Source organism: Myotis lucifugus, unplaced genomic scaffold (assembly GCF_000147115.1).
Source record: "Myotis lucifugus unplaced genomic scaffold, Myoluc2.0 scaffold_699, whole genome shotgun sequence".
NCBI lineage: Eukaryota > Metazoa > Chordata > Mammalia > Chiroptera > Vespertilionidae > Myotis > Myotis lucifugus.
In genome coordinates this window covers 112,353-128,135 of record NW_005871747.1, presented here as the reverse complement: position 1 = coordinate 128,135, position 15,783 = coordinate 112,353, and the positions used below count along the sequence as shown (strand labels likewise).

At 44.0% G+C, this 15,783-nt stretch overlaps 1 long non-coding RNA gene across 1 annotated transcript; it reads left to right on the top strand.

The window, feature by feature from the left end:
* The first annotated feature begins 728 nt into the window (after window positions 1-728).
* LOC106694882 lies at window positions 729-13,763 on the top strand. Its single transcript, XR_001345957.1, has 3 exons — window positions 729-978; window positions 12,743-12,746; window positions 13,726-13,763. It is a non-coding gene; the product is annotated as an uncharacterized LOC106694882 (long non-coding RNA).
* Window positions 13,764-15,783: the final 2,020 nt, after the last annotated feature.

The window sequence follows — 15,783 nt, the reverse complement described above, 5'->3', positions numbered from 1 at the left end:
ACCCTTTGGGGCAGCATGAATGGACCAGGAGAGTATTATGCTAAGCAAAATAAGCCAGTCAGAGAAAGACAAATATCAATATGTCAAATCTAATTAACAAAATAAACTGATGAACAAAATGGATCCAGAGACCTAGAAGCATGGAACAGATTGTGGAATCTGAGAGGGAAGGCTGGAAAGGATGGGTGGGTGGGAAGTAATCAACCAAAAACTCGTATGCATATATGTATAATCCATGGACACATAAAATAGGATGGTGAAGACTTGGTGCAGGGGGTGAGGGAGAGCTAGAAGTGGTCAGTGGAGAATAAAAGGGGACATATGTAATAATTTCATCAATTAAGACATAATTTTTTTAAAGAAAGAATTAGGACTTGTACCCTGAGATTCCCACTGAGCATGATGCCTGTGTCCTCAATCTTCTCTCAGGTGGTTCAAGACTTCAGCTCTGAAATACTCTGCCTCATGAATATGCAAAAGAGAGGGAGCAAACTAGATTAAATATGGGTAAGTCTGTGCCCTGAGGGTATCACCCACAGCCACACCCTCCCCTACAGAAGTGCTCACAGCACAGCCCTCACCATGGACTGGAGCTGGAGAACCCTCCTCCTGGTGGCCATGGCTACAGGTAAGGGGCTTCCCAGTCCCCGGGCTGAAGAGGGGACTAGGGAGAGTCAAGAGGGATTTCCACCCACTCCTGTCTCCTCCCCGCAGGTGTCCACTCCCAGGTGCAGCTGGTGCAGTCTGGGGCTGAGGTGAGGAAGCCTGGGGCCTCTGTGAAGGTCTCCTGCAAGGCTTCTGGATACACCTTCACCAGCTACTGGATGCACTGGGTGCGACAGGCCCCAGGACAGGGGCTTGAGTGGATGGGGGAAGTTAACCCTAACAATGGAAACACAAAATATGCACAGAAGTTCCAAGGCAGAGTCTCCATGACTAGAGACACATCCACAAGCACAGCCTACATGGAGCTCAGCAGTTTGAGAGCTGAGGACACAGCCATGTATTACTGTGCTAGATACACAGTGAGGGCAAGTCAGTGTGAGTCCAAACACAAACCTCTCTGCAGGAGAGTCTGTGACCACCAGGGGGCGATCAGGGTCCCTGAACACAAAGACCTTCCCAGGAACAGGTGCAGTTGGAGGTTTGGACTGGTTTCCTCTTCCTGTCACATTTCCCTCGGTGAACCTCTGGATTCCTGATTCTGTGTTTACCTCTGAAATCTCTGAGTTAGAAAGTCTGTTGTAAACAAAGACAACTTTGTCCCATGGACCAGTGACAGAGAGTGTCATTCAGACACACTTGTGCTAAAAGAACTATTAATCACCAACACTTCTGACCCATGTTACCTAAATCTAACTGGAGGCTCTAATGACTCAGCTGTGCAGCTCACCTCACTGCTGGGCAGCGTGCTCCACAAGTATATGAATCCAAAGCTGGAGAAGAAGGACCCCCAGTGGTGACAGTCATTGTCTTGTCATCACACTCATAGCACAGAGAATCAGTAACACCAAGCAGAGACAGAGAGATCCATGACAGCTTGGTGCAGATGTACAGGCTGATGACAAACACACACACCAAGGGACATGGAATGTTTATTGTGCACAGAGTTGAAATCCCTTATAAACTCAGAAAAGGCCCTTGAGGAAGACAGACCTGCTTTGATGGAGTCAGGAAAGGAGAATGGTGCAGGGCTTTTATTTTGGCAAAGTGGTGGGAATACAGAGGAATTTTGCTTCCAGGGGTTTTTTTCAATCTCACAATGACATCTAAAGAGAAATCTATGGTTTCTTATCTGATTTTCCCTGTCGGGAACAGATGGAGAAGAGGCAGCAATGAGTCATCACTTGTTAGAAGTCAAACAATACAGAAAACAGAGTATGGCTATGTATTTTACTTAACTACTATACAAAAGGAGCAAAATTAAGTAAAAGAGTCCTTATGTGGGTACGAAAGGCAAGTCTACAGAAAATGAGAAGAATAATTATAAGTAAGGAAATGATAATGAAGATGGTGATGATGATGATGGTGGTGGTGGTGGTGATGACGATAAATTTCAAAAAGAATCTTAATCTAATGTTTGACAGGAATCTACTTTCTCACCAATGGTCATTGGCTTTTTAAAAGGCCTATGTCAACTTACATTGGGCCATTAGGGTCTGAATTCCCAACGGTATCTGAAGAGTAGATGCCTGCTTTCTTTATTGAAAAAAAGGAATTGTGTGGGGACAATCACCATGTCTATTGAAAATGAGAATGGTTATAAGTAAGCAAATTGTGATGATGATGATGATGATGATGATGATGATTACAATGATGATGATGGACTGAGACAGGGTCCAGGACTAATGGAATGATGGCTCCTCATACATACACACCTTCGCCATGGCTCCTCCAGTGATAGGTGTCCACTCTTCACTGGAGAGACCATGTGAGTCAGGGGTCCTCAAACTACGGCCCGCGGGCTACATGCAAATATAAATATTGTATTTATTCCCGTTTTGTTTTTTTACTTCAAAATAAGATATGTGCAGAGTGCCTAGGAATTTGTTCATAGTTTTTTTTTTTAAACTATAGTCCGGCCCTCCAACGGTCTGAGGGACAGTGAACTGGCCCCCTTTTTAAAAAGTTTGAGGACCCCTGATGTGATTAATGACCCCAAATATGTCCAAGTCTTAATTCCCTGGACTGGGAAGGTGTTACTTTCTAGAACAGAGGCACTGTGAGAATGTGCATGTAAAAACAAGAAATCCCTTTCCCACCAGTTTGAAGTGACATGTTCCTTATTTTTCTTCATCACTACCTGCATGATCTTTGACTTTCTACATCTCACAAACTCTTGTTCCTAATTATACAGGTATTTCCTACGATGATACAACTGTATCTATGACTTCCTTCTGGGCCTTCACTGGAGTAATCTTTAAACCCACTTGTCCAGTGACTCTCTGTCCATGACAATCTGGTTTATTTCTGTCATGTGACTCAAAACAAAACCAGCTTCTTGCCCTTACTCAGTTCCACAGTCATGTCCAGATTTATGGGTAGTTTCCCAGCAGCACTCCCCTCTGGTACCAGAACCTACTCCAGTCACTGTGGCTGCTGTAGCCAATCCACATGGACAGTGGAGGCTCAGCATTTTCTGAGGAGTTCTATGTAAAATCACCCAAAACAGGACCCAACAAAGAAAACACTCATGAACTGAACTTTAGTAAAAGTAAAAATATTTTGTCCCTCCAGATATTCCATCAAGGAAATGAAATTACAAGCGTAGCAAGAGAATATCTTTCTGAACATGAATTACACATTAAGGATGTTGTATGTTATGGGGAGAGCCCAATACCCTTTGACCACAGTGAGCATCCCCAGAGATGGGGCACAGGGAGGCTGGGAATGAGGGTTTCCTGACAAGGTTGAAGTTCCCTTTTCTGTGAGAAAATGTATGCTAGGAATTCTTCAATTTCCCTCACTTGAACCGCAACATCACTGATTAACACTAGACTGAGAAATCAGGTCACCTAACAGGCTTCCATATTATTTCAACATATAAAATTTCTCAATCTTGCACATGCATAATCACTGCTTTTATTTTTTATCTTTTCTCCAAGTTAAAACATAATTTCTTCTGATGTGATTAGCCATAAGGGAAGAGTTTGCACAGTGTGTTATAACACAATAAAATTGTTCCAACATCAAGAATCAAGGTTCTCCCTTTTTCCTGTGCTTGTGAAGCAGTTACTCATATCAAACTGAAGGAATGAAAAAAATGTGACATTAAAAAATGGCTGTACATTTCAATATTTTACACCAAGGTGAACATAATTGGCATAAAATGACAATGATAAACATTTGTAATTGTAGATATATGTACCAGTAATTGCTATATGTCAGAAGCTAAATAAATACTAATCCCTATGATTTTTTTTTGAAAAATGAATGAGAATTTACTAATGTAACCTACTCATCTGGTCCAACATTTCTTCTGCTCAGGTGAGGTTGTCCTTGACCTAATTCCAAGGTATCTCATGACCCAGGTGGTCCCCTGTCCCTGACTTACATGCTGAGTCAGGTCAAGGGAAGGAATGCCCCAAACGGATCCCAGAAAGACCAGGAAAGCCAGACCTCACTCCCTCAACTTATAGGAAAGGCTGCCCCACATGCAAATGTCTCTACAAGCTCCAGGGTAAATGCTCTCCTGGGCTGTTCAGGTTCACAGCTCTCTCCTCACACAGGACTGAGGTCTCTGGGAAGGAAGAGCTGTGATCTAGAAGATGAGACTGCTGGGTCTTCTCCTGTGTCTGGTGACAGCCCCCCAAGGTGAGGGTCTCAGGGGTCATACAGGGGTCATGGGATGGCTGTGCCTGCACCTGAGACAGGGACTGATGTTCCTTGCCCCAGGTGTCCTATCCCAGGTGCAGCTGCAGGATTCGGGCTCAAGAATGATGAAGCCCTTGCAGACTCTCTACATCACCAGCACTGTGTCCAAGGGCTCAGTCACCAGCAGTTACTACCAGAGCTGGATCTGCCAGCCCCCAGGGAAAGGGTTACAGTGGATGGGATACTAGACAGGGGGCACATGGTACAACCCAGCTTCCAGGGCCATATCTCCATCACTGCTGACACCGCTGCAAACCAGTTCTCTCTGCAGCTGAGCTCCGTGACCACCTAGCACAGGGCCATGTGTTACTATGTGAGACACAGTGAGAGGATCAGTGAAGCCAGACATAAACCTCCCTGAGGGAGACAGTAGGATTGGGCTGCAGGGGGGGGGTGTCTCAGGATACCAGGGGTACTCAGGGCCCATGGCACAGAGAGCAGCACCAGGAGCAGGGTCAGAGGCAGGAGGTAGAGGTGAGGCTCCCTGTTGGGCTCAGGGATTTCCTCTCAAGCTCTCAGCTGCATCCAGGAAGGATTCTTCCTTCTCATATTCTCCCTGCAGACAACAATGAAGAAGGGACATTGTCTGTTTGCAGGGGACGTGTGGGCTGTGTTGGGGACTCTCCTTCACCAAGTCTCCCTCACAAATTCTAAAAGTGACTTTTTCACTGTCTTTTCAACATTTCCATGATGAGTGTGAATTCTGCAGGTGGGTTACTTGGATTGGGCTGTGTGCACAGCTCTACATTCCTCCCTTAGGTTCCCAGCTACCCTCAGTGTCTGACTCTCCATGTGCCCTCCCCCTCCTGGTTCCAGGGAGATCACAGGCCCCTCCCTCTGCTGAAAGGCCTCTGTACACTAAAGCCTGGTGGACCTCACCCATCCTCTCTGGGTCCACATTGACCCCCAGAAGAGCTGTCAGCTCAGTGCACCAAACACAGGGAGCCCCCACATCCGTCAATGTGAAGGGCCCCTGTTGTCCTACAGGAAGCAGTGCTAACAACAGGATGGGGATGACCCTGAGGGCTGGGATATGCATCATGGAACTCCTCCCTCCACCTTTCCTCCTGGATCCAAGGTTTTCTAGCTTCACTGTGGGTGAGATGTGCATCAGGAGCATGTTGGAAGCCTAGAAGCCATCCACGGGACCCCCTGCATCCATAACATCCTCTTACTACTTGCCCAGGAAACAGAGTCACATAGACACAGACAATCACACACAGAGAGTCATACATAGACACACATAGTTATAGTAACACACACAGTCACACATACACACAGTCAAACTCAAGTTTCTGGAAAAGACATGCATTCACACATGAGCAGTGATACCAAACTGTTCATATCATTACACCCGGTACTTTATGAATCCTGTATAAGAAAACATGGCTATATTTCATTCTCTTGGATGTCATTTGAATAAAAATGTGGTCTGTACCACCTATTATTTCAATGCTGGCCACACACAGTGAAGATCAACAGTTGTATTTCTCAGTCCACTTAGTTGGATCTCAAATTAGAAATTTGATCCCAACTTTGCTAGATTGTGACAATTTAAAAAAAAATAATTGAAATAATAATGAAAACCTTCCACCAAATAAAAGCAAAGGACCTAATGGACTCAGGGGTGAATTCTACCAGAATTTCAAAGAAGAATTGTTAACTTTTTAATCAACTCTTCTTGGACTCTCCCAAGAATTAAAGAAAGAAATAACACTTCCAAACAAATTTATTGAAGTGACCATTACACTCATATCAAATCCAAGTGAAAACATACAAAAATGACAGGTCATTAACCCTGATGAACATACATGCAAAACCCCTCAACAATATACTAGGAAACTTAACAGCACCCTGAAAGGATTGTTTACCATAATCTACTGGGATACCGTCCTAGCTGCAAGGATGGTTCAAAGTATGTACACCAGTAACTGTGATACACCTCATCCACAGAATGAAGGATAAAGTATACATCATATAAAGAGATACAGAATAAAGCCTTTAAAATTGAAAATTACTTCAGAAATAAAATTCTTTCCAGAGTATGTGTAGAAGTGATGGACCTCCATATACTAATGGCCACATTTGAGAAGCCAAGAAGTGATATCAGGCTACCCAGAGAAAATTTCAAAACTTTTCTTCTTACATCAGGCACAGGACAAGGGCTCCCCTATGAATACTTCATTCGTCAAAACTTGAAGTCTTTGTCAAAATAATTAGACAAGAAAAATAAATTTAAAATATTTAAATCAGAAAGAAACAAGTTAAAATGTTTTTTCCTTATCTGTATGCAGATGACATGATCTTGTACATAAAAAACCCTAAAAACTGTATGAGAAGCTAATAGAATTAGAATTCAGGAAAGATGTAAGATACAAAACCAACACAAAATGCCTTGTGCCTCTGCACCCTCTCAACAGAGTGTATTCATGACTCTAGAAAATATGTGGGGCTCTTTCTGAGGAAACTGAGGGAAGAAACCTTGAATAGGCTAAACAACAAGGAGATGACAACCTAATGAAACAAGAACCCTGGATATGTCAGTCCTCAGTATTGGTTAATCCCTCATCATGTTCCCAGGTAGCTTTTCCCCAATGTGGTAGTGAGTCATGAACAGTTTATAGTTGATCCCCCATCATGTGGGGACATGGTGACAGTGATCACATGGGTCTCATGCAGACATCAATGTTAGGGTTTGGCTGGTGACTCGGGGTTTGCAAGGATTCACAACTAAATGAGAGATACAGAGATGAAGGGTGTTTTACTTTCCAGAAAGGGAAAGGGCCAGTGTATCAGTAGTCGATACAGGGCAGGAATAAAATACAGCTCTACTTTAAATAGTAATGTCTTCTGTTGCTACCTGACAGGGAATGAGGCAGTATTTAGGGATGAAATTGAGCAGTTATGGCGGGGGAGGGGTTGTCTTGAAAAGTGACAGTTTATTTGCTTTCAAGGAGACAATCTGGCAGACTTCCTAGGAAGGTGCCTTATCACTATTTCCCCCAAGCCTGTGATATGCTTGGAGCAAAAGGTATGAGGATTCACAAAGAGGCTTTTTGAATTGGAGGGTTGTGCATCACTGGATTCGCCTCCAGTAGCTACTACATGAACTGGGTCCACCAGCCTCCAGGGAAGGGGCTAGAATGAATTTGTGCTATTACTGCTAATGGTGAGAGCACATTCTAAGCAGATTCTGTGAAGGGCCGACTCTCCATCTCCACAGACAATGCCAAGAACACGCTGTATGTGCAAATGAACAGCCTGAGATCCGAGGACAAGGCCATGTATTGCTGTGCAACAGACACAGTGAGGGGAAGTCAGTGTGAGCTCAGACACAAAACTCCCTGAGGGAGACATGAGGGCTGGGCTGCAGTGGGCGCTCAGGCCACCAGGAGGCGATCAAGAACCACCCATTCTGAGTTGAAGCTCCAAAAGCAGTTGCAGGTGGAGATTATGGCTGATTTCTCTGGGGGTCCTTGCCTTCCTCTCCATATAACAGTTTATCCAAGAGTCTCTCTAGACCCGTGGTGCAGTGACTACCACTGATGGCTTTGTGTTTTGAAAGATTTACACTCTTAATAGAAACATCCCCACATGCAAACATGCTGTGTATCACTTATTCACTTATGGGGGGAAAAATGCAGATGGGTTGGTGAGCCTGGGGAAACTGTCAGCACACAAAGTCTTTCCATGAAATGTGGAACTTGGTTACCCTCCTTGCATTTCAGGGAGGCCCAGCCAATCCACCAGAGATTTCTTGAGCCCAATGTTTCTGACAGATGACATCTGTGTCTCCTAGCGATGGCTCTGCCTTAGTGTAACATAGGAGCTCAGCCACGGTCTGGGAGTCCTGCACAGCTGTGTATTCAGCACAAACCATGGTAGATTTCAGAGAGCAGCGACTGGGACCTGTTCCTCGTGCTCCCTGGAGATGGGGGTAAGAGTACATTTCCAGGACAAAAACACTTTATGAATTCCATATAAGATAACATGGTTTTCTTTCATTCTCTTGGATGGAATATCAAATAAATATTTGGTCTGAAACCAACTATTATTTCAACTGATGACACCCTGTGAAGATCAACAGTTGTATTTCTCAGTCCACTTAGTAGGTGCTCAAATTAGGAACTGAATCCCAACTTGGCTAGATTGCTATGAGTTTTAAAAAGTAATTGAAGTAGTAGTCAAAACCTTCCAACAGATAAAAGCCAATGACCAAATGGAATCCAGGGTGACATCCACCAAAACCTTGATGGGACTCATAAGTTTTTAATCAATCCTTCCTGAGCACTTCCAACAATTAAAAGAAGAGTCAACATTTCCAAACAGATTTATTGAGGTTACCATTAAACTGATACCAAATTCAAGTAAGGACGCACACAAATGACAGGTCAATATCCCTGGTGAAAATACATGCAAAATCCCTCAACAATATATGAGGAACCTTAACAGCATATTGAACAGATCATTATCCACAGATTGAAGGATGAAGTATACCATCCTATAAATAGATATAGAAAAAGCATTTAAAAATTCAAAGTCCCTTCATGATTAAAATTCTTAACAAATTAGCTATAGAAGTGATGGACCTCAATGTAATAAAGGCCACATTTGAGAAGCCACCAGTGACATCATGCTACACAGAGAAAATTTCAAAGCTATTCTTCTTGCATTAGTCCGAAGACAAGGGCACCCCTGTGACTACTTCTATTGAACAAAATTAGAAGTCCTTGTCAGAATACTTAGGCACGAAAAAAAAAAACAAACCAACACACAAAATGTATGAATCAGACAGAAACGTGTTAAAATGTCTTTCTTTATCTCTATACATATGACATGATCTTTTATACAGAAAACCATAAAAACTGCACCAGAAAACTGAAGAACCAGAAAGGGAACTCAGGAAAGACATAAGGTACAACAACACACAAATGGTTGTGCCCACTCTCATCAAAGTGTCTTCAAAACTCTAGAAGATATGTGGGACTGTTTCAGAGGAATGTGAGGGGAAAAAACGTGATATGGCTAAACAAGGAGATCAAAATCTAATGAAACAAGAATCCTGCACATATGTGTCCTAGGTCTTGGTTAATCCCCCATCATGTTCCCAGGTAGCTTTCTCCTCAATGTGGCACTGGGTCAGGTGCAGGTTCCAGTTGACTCCATCATGTGGGGACATGGGACAGTGTTCCCAAGGGTCACATGCAGACATCAGGTTTCCAATCACAAGATTTTCATAACTAAAACCTAAATACTCCCTAATCTTTACCTGAATCTTCACCACAGCATCCTAGATTTGACTGAGTTTTATCTACATCACCAATGTTACAAAAAAGACTCACAAGTGACTCTATAGAATAAACACCACAAAGGAGGCCATGTAGCTGCTACATGTCCAGCAGCAAATTCCCCGGCAGAAATATGACGTGGAGCTCTGTCTGTATCTATAGCTCATGATTCTGGTTCCCAATGACGCAAACACACCCTCCACTCTCCTCCAACAGTTGGTCCATTGGCTCTAGGTTCACACTCAGGTCTTAGTTTGTCCTCTGATCAATCCATAGGGGAAATAGTGTCAGATGGAACTTCCCATCTCCTGAACATGAACCTGCTGCACTTTTAATTGTTATACTGGTTGTGAGGGTTGGTTCAACTAGGTGTGTTCACTACTGGTGACTGTCAAAGGCATCTCATTTATATCTTTACCTAAATTTTCTTATGTGACCATGTCTGACTTTTCCTACAGGATCTACCACTATCACTCTAATGTGATCAGTGTCCCTCCACAGTTGCTAATTTCCACAGTGTCACAGCTCATTTCCCCAGTAGACTCAACTCCTTCCTTCCTGGTAATGAGCACACCTGAGTGAGCTATGCAAACCCACATATACAAGGCACATCTGGTGTATTTCCTTCTCCGTTATCAACAGTGTGTACCAGTCTCCATTCAGGCAAACCTTCCCCCTCTGGCCAAGTCAGACCCGGCACATGTGTAAACACCAAGGGACTGGGACTCTGATGAGAACAGCCTCACCTGCTCTGGATGTCAGGTGCGCTTCCCTCTGCGGCCCTGGGCCAGGTCAGCCCCCATGTCCAGGTGCTCACCAAAGGCCCAGCTGTTCTCCTTGAGCTGCTCCTGGTGGCTCTTCAAGGACCTGCATCCAGGGGTTAGAGTTTATGACTTAATTCATCCAACATGATTATTCACTACCCAGGTGGTAAGATTTTGCATTCTAGGCTTTGTTCATGGAAAAATGGAGGAAATAACCTCTGGGTGAAATCACATAGGAAGTTTCCTGTATTTATACTATCTTACCCTCTTTGTCTCCCCAATATGGGGTTCTTTTGGTTCCCTTTGCAAGTTCTTAAAGGGCCCTATGTGCTGGCGCTTTGAAACCTCGACCAACGGCTTGGCCTGGTGCCAGCACTGATAACTTCGTCTGGAGAAGGTTGAATGGCCTCTCTGAAATGGGAGTAGTCTTATTTTCCTTATTATTTAAGCCAGCAAGCATTTACAGAAGCCAGCCATAGCAAGGTTAAAATTTCAAACAGCAGTTTTTATATAAGATGGATGCTTCAGTGGTGGTGATATTGACAATACATTTGGAAAGAATCTTCGTCCAATGTCTTGCTGGGAATCTGTACTTTCCCACCAATCTATCATCAGCTTTTTCAAAGGCCTCTGTCAACTTACAGTTGTACCATCAGGGTCTCAATCCCCAACGATATCTGAAGAGTAGATGCCTGCTTTCTTTTCTGATAAAAAGGAATTGTGTTTGCACAACCACCATGTCTATAGAAAATGAGAAAAATGATTATAAGGAAGCAAACTGTGATGATGATGATGATGATGACGATGATGAAGATGATGGACTAAGAAAGTCCCAGGACTGACCAGAAGATCCAGTACGACTAATGAATGGATTATTAGACACACGTTTCTGTGAAAGAAAAGCTTAAGGGGATGCTTGGCAGGAGGCACTTAAACAGCTCCAATTGCCTGCCTCCTTAGGCTTTTACTGTAACAACAGCCTGAACTAAAATTAACCTCTAGATACAATCAGCAGGGTAAGTATCCTTGAGAAAGCACATGCATCTACAAGGTCAGGTCTTAAAGACTAAACATAGAGACCCCAGTAAAATACCAGCGGGCTTGGACTTATTTGGAAAAGTCAAGGCAGGGGCTTCTGCCTTTGGCAAAGTCCTCCTAGAGGCCCCCGGCCTTTCGGAGAATCCTCCTTACAGACATTCCAACCAAGTCCCGTGCTTCCCCACCAAACAGGAGACCTGGTCTAATGGAATGATGGCTCATCATACAGAAACACCTTCACCATGGAACCTCCAGAACAGAGACACTGTGAGAATGTGCATGTAGGAAACAGGGATCCCCTTCCCACCAGTCTGCAGTGACACATTCCTTATTTGTCTTGATCCCTGCCTGCATGGTCACTAATATTTCTACTTCTCACAAACACCTGTTTATAATTATTCAGGTATTCCTTACAATGATACAAGCTATCTCTGTCATGGATTGCACTTCCTTCTGGGCCTTCCCTGGAGGAGGCTTTAAACCCACATGCCAGTAACTCTCTTTCCATGAATATCAATCATGTCTGTCATGTGACTAGAAACAAGTCCAGTTTCCTCCCCTCACCCACTTCCATAGTCACAGCCAGATTTTTGGATAGTTTCCCACCAGTGTTCCCGTCTAGTACCTGAAACTTCTCCAGTACCTGTAGCCAATCCACATGGACCATGGAAACTCAGAATTTTCTGAGGAATTCTTAGTAAAATCACCCAAAACAGGACTCATCAAAGAAAGTACTGATGAATTGAACTTTAATAAAATAAAAAAAAATTTGTCCCACCAAATATTCCATCAAAGGAATCAAATGATAAGCTTAGCAAGAGAATATCTTTCAGAATCATGTGCCTGGTGGGAGAATGCATGTATGACACACGAAGGATGTTGTATGTTATGGGGGAGAGCCCAACACCTTCTCACAACAGTGAGCATCCCCAGGGAAAAGGCAGATGGAGGTTGGGAGGGAGGAGTTCCTGTCAGAATTGAAGTTCTGTTTCCTGTAATAAAATGTATGCTAGGAATTCTTCAATATCCATCACTCTGAATCCCAACATCACTGATAACACTAGACTGAGAAAACAGGTCAAACTCCTTCTACCAGTATTTCAACATATGAATGATTCGGGGCTGTACACACACATGATCACTATCTTCATGTCTTGTGTTTTCTCCATTTAAAACCACAATCATTTCTGATGTTACTAGTTTGGAGTCTCTGAAAACGGAAGAGTGTGCACAGGAAGCTGTAGACACAATTATAAAATTTGCAGCCTCAAGAGTCAGGGCTGTCCCACCTGCCTGGGGTTGGGGAGTACCTGAAACGTTTTTATCAGATCAAAGTAACGTGATAAATTAAGACATAAAATATTAAAAATGTCTGTTCTTTTTATTTTTTTGCACCAGGATAGAAAGTGTTTGTATAACATGAGACTTAAAAATTTACAAATTGTGGATACATTAGGGTTCCGAGATTCAGAAATGGTCTGAACAAATGCTAACCCCGTTTGCATCTGTTTGAAAGATGCCTGAGACGGTAAAAGTGTAACCTGCTCATCTAGTCCATGTTTCCTCTTATGCTCAGAAAGGTGAGGCCTATGCTTTGATCTGAATCGAATGACTCTCAAGACTCATGTGGTCCCCTGTCCCTGACTTACATGCTGAGTGAGATCAGGGAAGAGATGCCTCCACATAAGCCCAAGAAAGACCAAGTGTCCTGAGCCTCAGGCCCTACACTTATAAGAATAGGGCTGCCCCAGATGCAAATTTCTGTTCAAGCTCCAGGGTACATCCTCTTTTGTACTGTGCAGGCTCACAGCTCTCTCCTCACACAGGGCTGAGGTCTCTGGGAAGGCAGAGCTGTGGTCTAGAAGAAGATGAGACTGCTGGGTCTTCTCCTGTGCCTGGTGACAGCCCCCCAAGGTGAGGATCTCAGGGGTCAGACAGGATCATGGGATGGCTGTGACTGCAGGTGACTGACAGGACTGATGTTCCTTGTTCCCAGGTATCCTGTCCCAGGTTCAGCTGCAGGAGTTGGGCACAGGACTGATGAAGACCTCGCAGACCCTCTTCCTCACCTGCGCTGTCTCTGGATTCTCCTTAAAGAGCATTGGTGTACACTCGACCCTCCAGGCTCCAGGAAAGGGGCTGGAGTGGGTCGGGGCTGTATGGACTGATGGAAGTACCAGCTAGAACTCAACACTGAAATCCCGTCTCAGCATGACCAGGGACATGTCCAAGAGCTAAGTTTACTTAACACTGAACAGCAGGAGAGCTGAGGACACGGCCATGTATTATTGTGCTAGAGGCACAGTGAGGAGAAGTCAGTGTGAGCCCAGACACAAACCTCCCTGAGGGAGACAGGAGAGCTAGGCTGCAGGGGGCACTCAGGACACTGGGGGACACTCATGACCCACAGATTCTGTGTTGTGGCCCCAGGAGCAGTTGCAGGTGGTGTTTATGGCTGTTTCCTATGAGGGTCGTGGGCTTCCTCGCCATATAACAGTTTCTCCCAGATTCTCTCTAGACCTATGGTCCTGTGACTACCACTGATGGCTTTGTATTATAACAGCTTTATTAAATTAGTAGGGACTTGCTCACATGCACCACAGGAGGCATTTTTCATTTGGAGAAAGAAAAATGCAGAGGGGTTGGTGAGCCTGGGGAAACCGTCAGCACACAAATAAACTCTGTGACAATGAAATGTGGAACTTGTGTGAACCTCCCTGCATTCCAGGAAGGCCAGCAAGTCTGTTGGAGATGTCTTCAGACAGAACTTTCCTTCAGATGATGCCCAAGTCTCCCAGCAATGGCCATGCTTTACTTTCACCGCTGAGCCCATCTAGTCCATGTTTCCTCTTATGCTCAGAATGGTGAGTCCCTGCTTTGGTCTGGGAGTTGTTCACAGCTGTGTCTTCAGCTAAATCCATGGTGGATTTCAAGGAGCATTGACTGGGACCTGTTCCTTGTGCTCCTGGTGTTGGAGGGAAGGAGGATGCATTCTTAGGACAACACACTTTATGAATCTATACAAGATAACATGGTTTAATTTCATTCTCTTGGGTGGCAGATGAAATAAATATGTGGTCTGCAAACAACTGTAATTTCCATACTGAACCAAATGCACTGTCCCTTAGTTCTGTGAGATGTCCTGCTGGCTGAGTGTAGCCTCTCACAGGAGGAATTGTTAAATGTAGTGAGAAGACTTGTTCCTTGTTTCCATTGGTTTCTCTCCATGCACAGAAATCTTCAGTGGAATAACTTTGTACAATTCTTCAAAAAATTCCTTCCTTCTTCAAAGTTGAAAGAGACATGTGTTTGACTGCTGACTCTCAGGTAGGAGCTGGTCCTGTTCACCACAGAGCTGGCAGAGAGCAGCCACGACTGCAGTTTATAGAGGCAGTTCTTTCCCTGGTTGGGGACTTTGAGGAGATTCCCTGTCAGTTCATGTTGCTCAGATCTACCTGTGGGACGCAGAATTAGGATGCCGGTTAGGCTGTCACTGCTCAGCTCTATGTATGTGCAAGTGCTGCCTACTCCCTGTAAAGATCAACAGTTGTGTTTATCAGTCCTCTCATTTGTTGTTTCAACTAGAAATGTGCCCCTGACTTTGCAGATGGTTATAAATAAATAAAAATAATTGAAGTAATAGCCAAAACCTCTCAGCAAAGGAAAGTGCATGTCACATGGATTCAAGGGTAAATTCTATCCAAATTTCAAAGAAAAAAACAGTATCTTCTCAATCAGTTCTTCTCAAACACTTCCAAGAATTGCAAAAGAGGGTAAACCTCCAAACTCATTTATTGAGGTTTGAGGAATGGCTGATGTGCATTAGCCCTAGTAACTAGGTCACTGGACCCAACTGCTTCCAAAGCAAAATAAGTACACAAACAAAAATTATAGGTCATATTCCTGATGAACATAAATACTAAAATCCTCAACAACCCTATATAATAATATCCTAATATGTAAATCCACCGAACAGTGGAACAACTGGTCACTATGACACACACTGACCACCAGGGGGCAGACACTCTATGCAGATGCTGACTCCTTGTAGTCAGTGCACTCCCAAAGGGGGAGTTCATCTCAGCCAGAAGCCAAGCTCAAGGTCGGTGGTGTCAGCAGGAGCCTAAGCTGGCGGCAGGCCTAAGCCAGCAGTTGGACATTCCCCAAGGGGTCCCAGACTGCAAGAGGATTTAGGCGGGGCTGAGGCCCCCAGCCGCCAGTGCAGGAATGTCATACACTGGGCCTCTAATATAAGATAAAACTTAACATTTGAAAGTATCATTTACCATCATCAAGTGGGATGTTGTCCTAGAATTTGA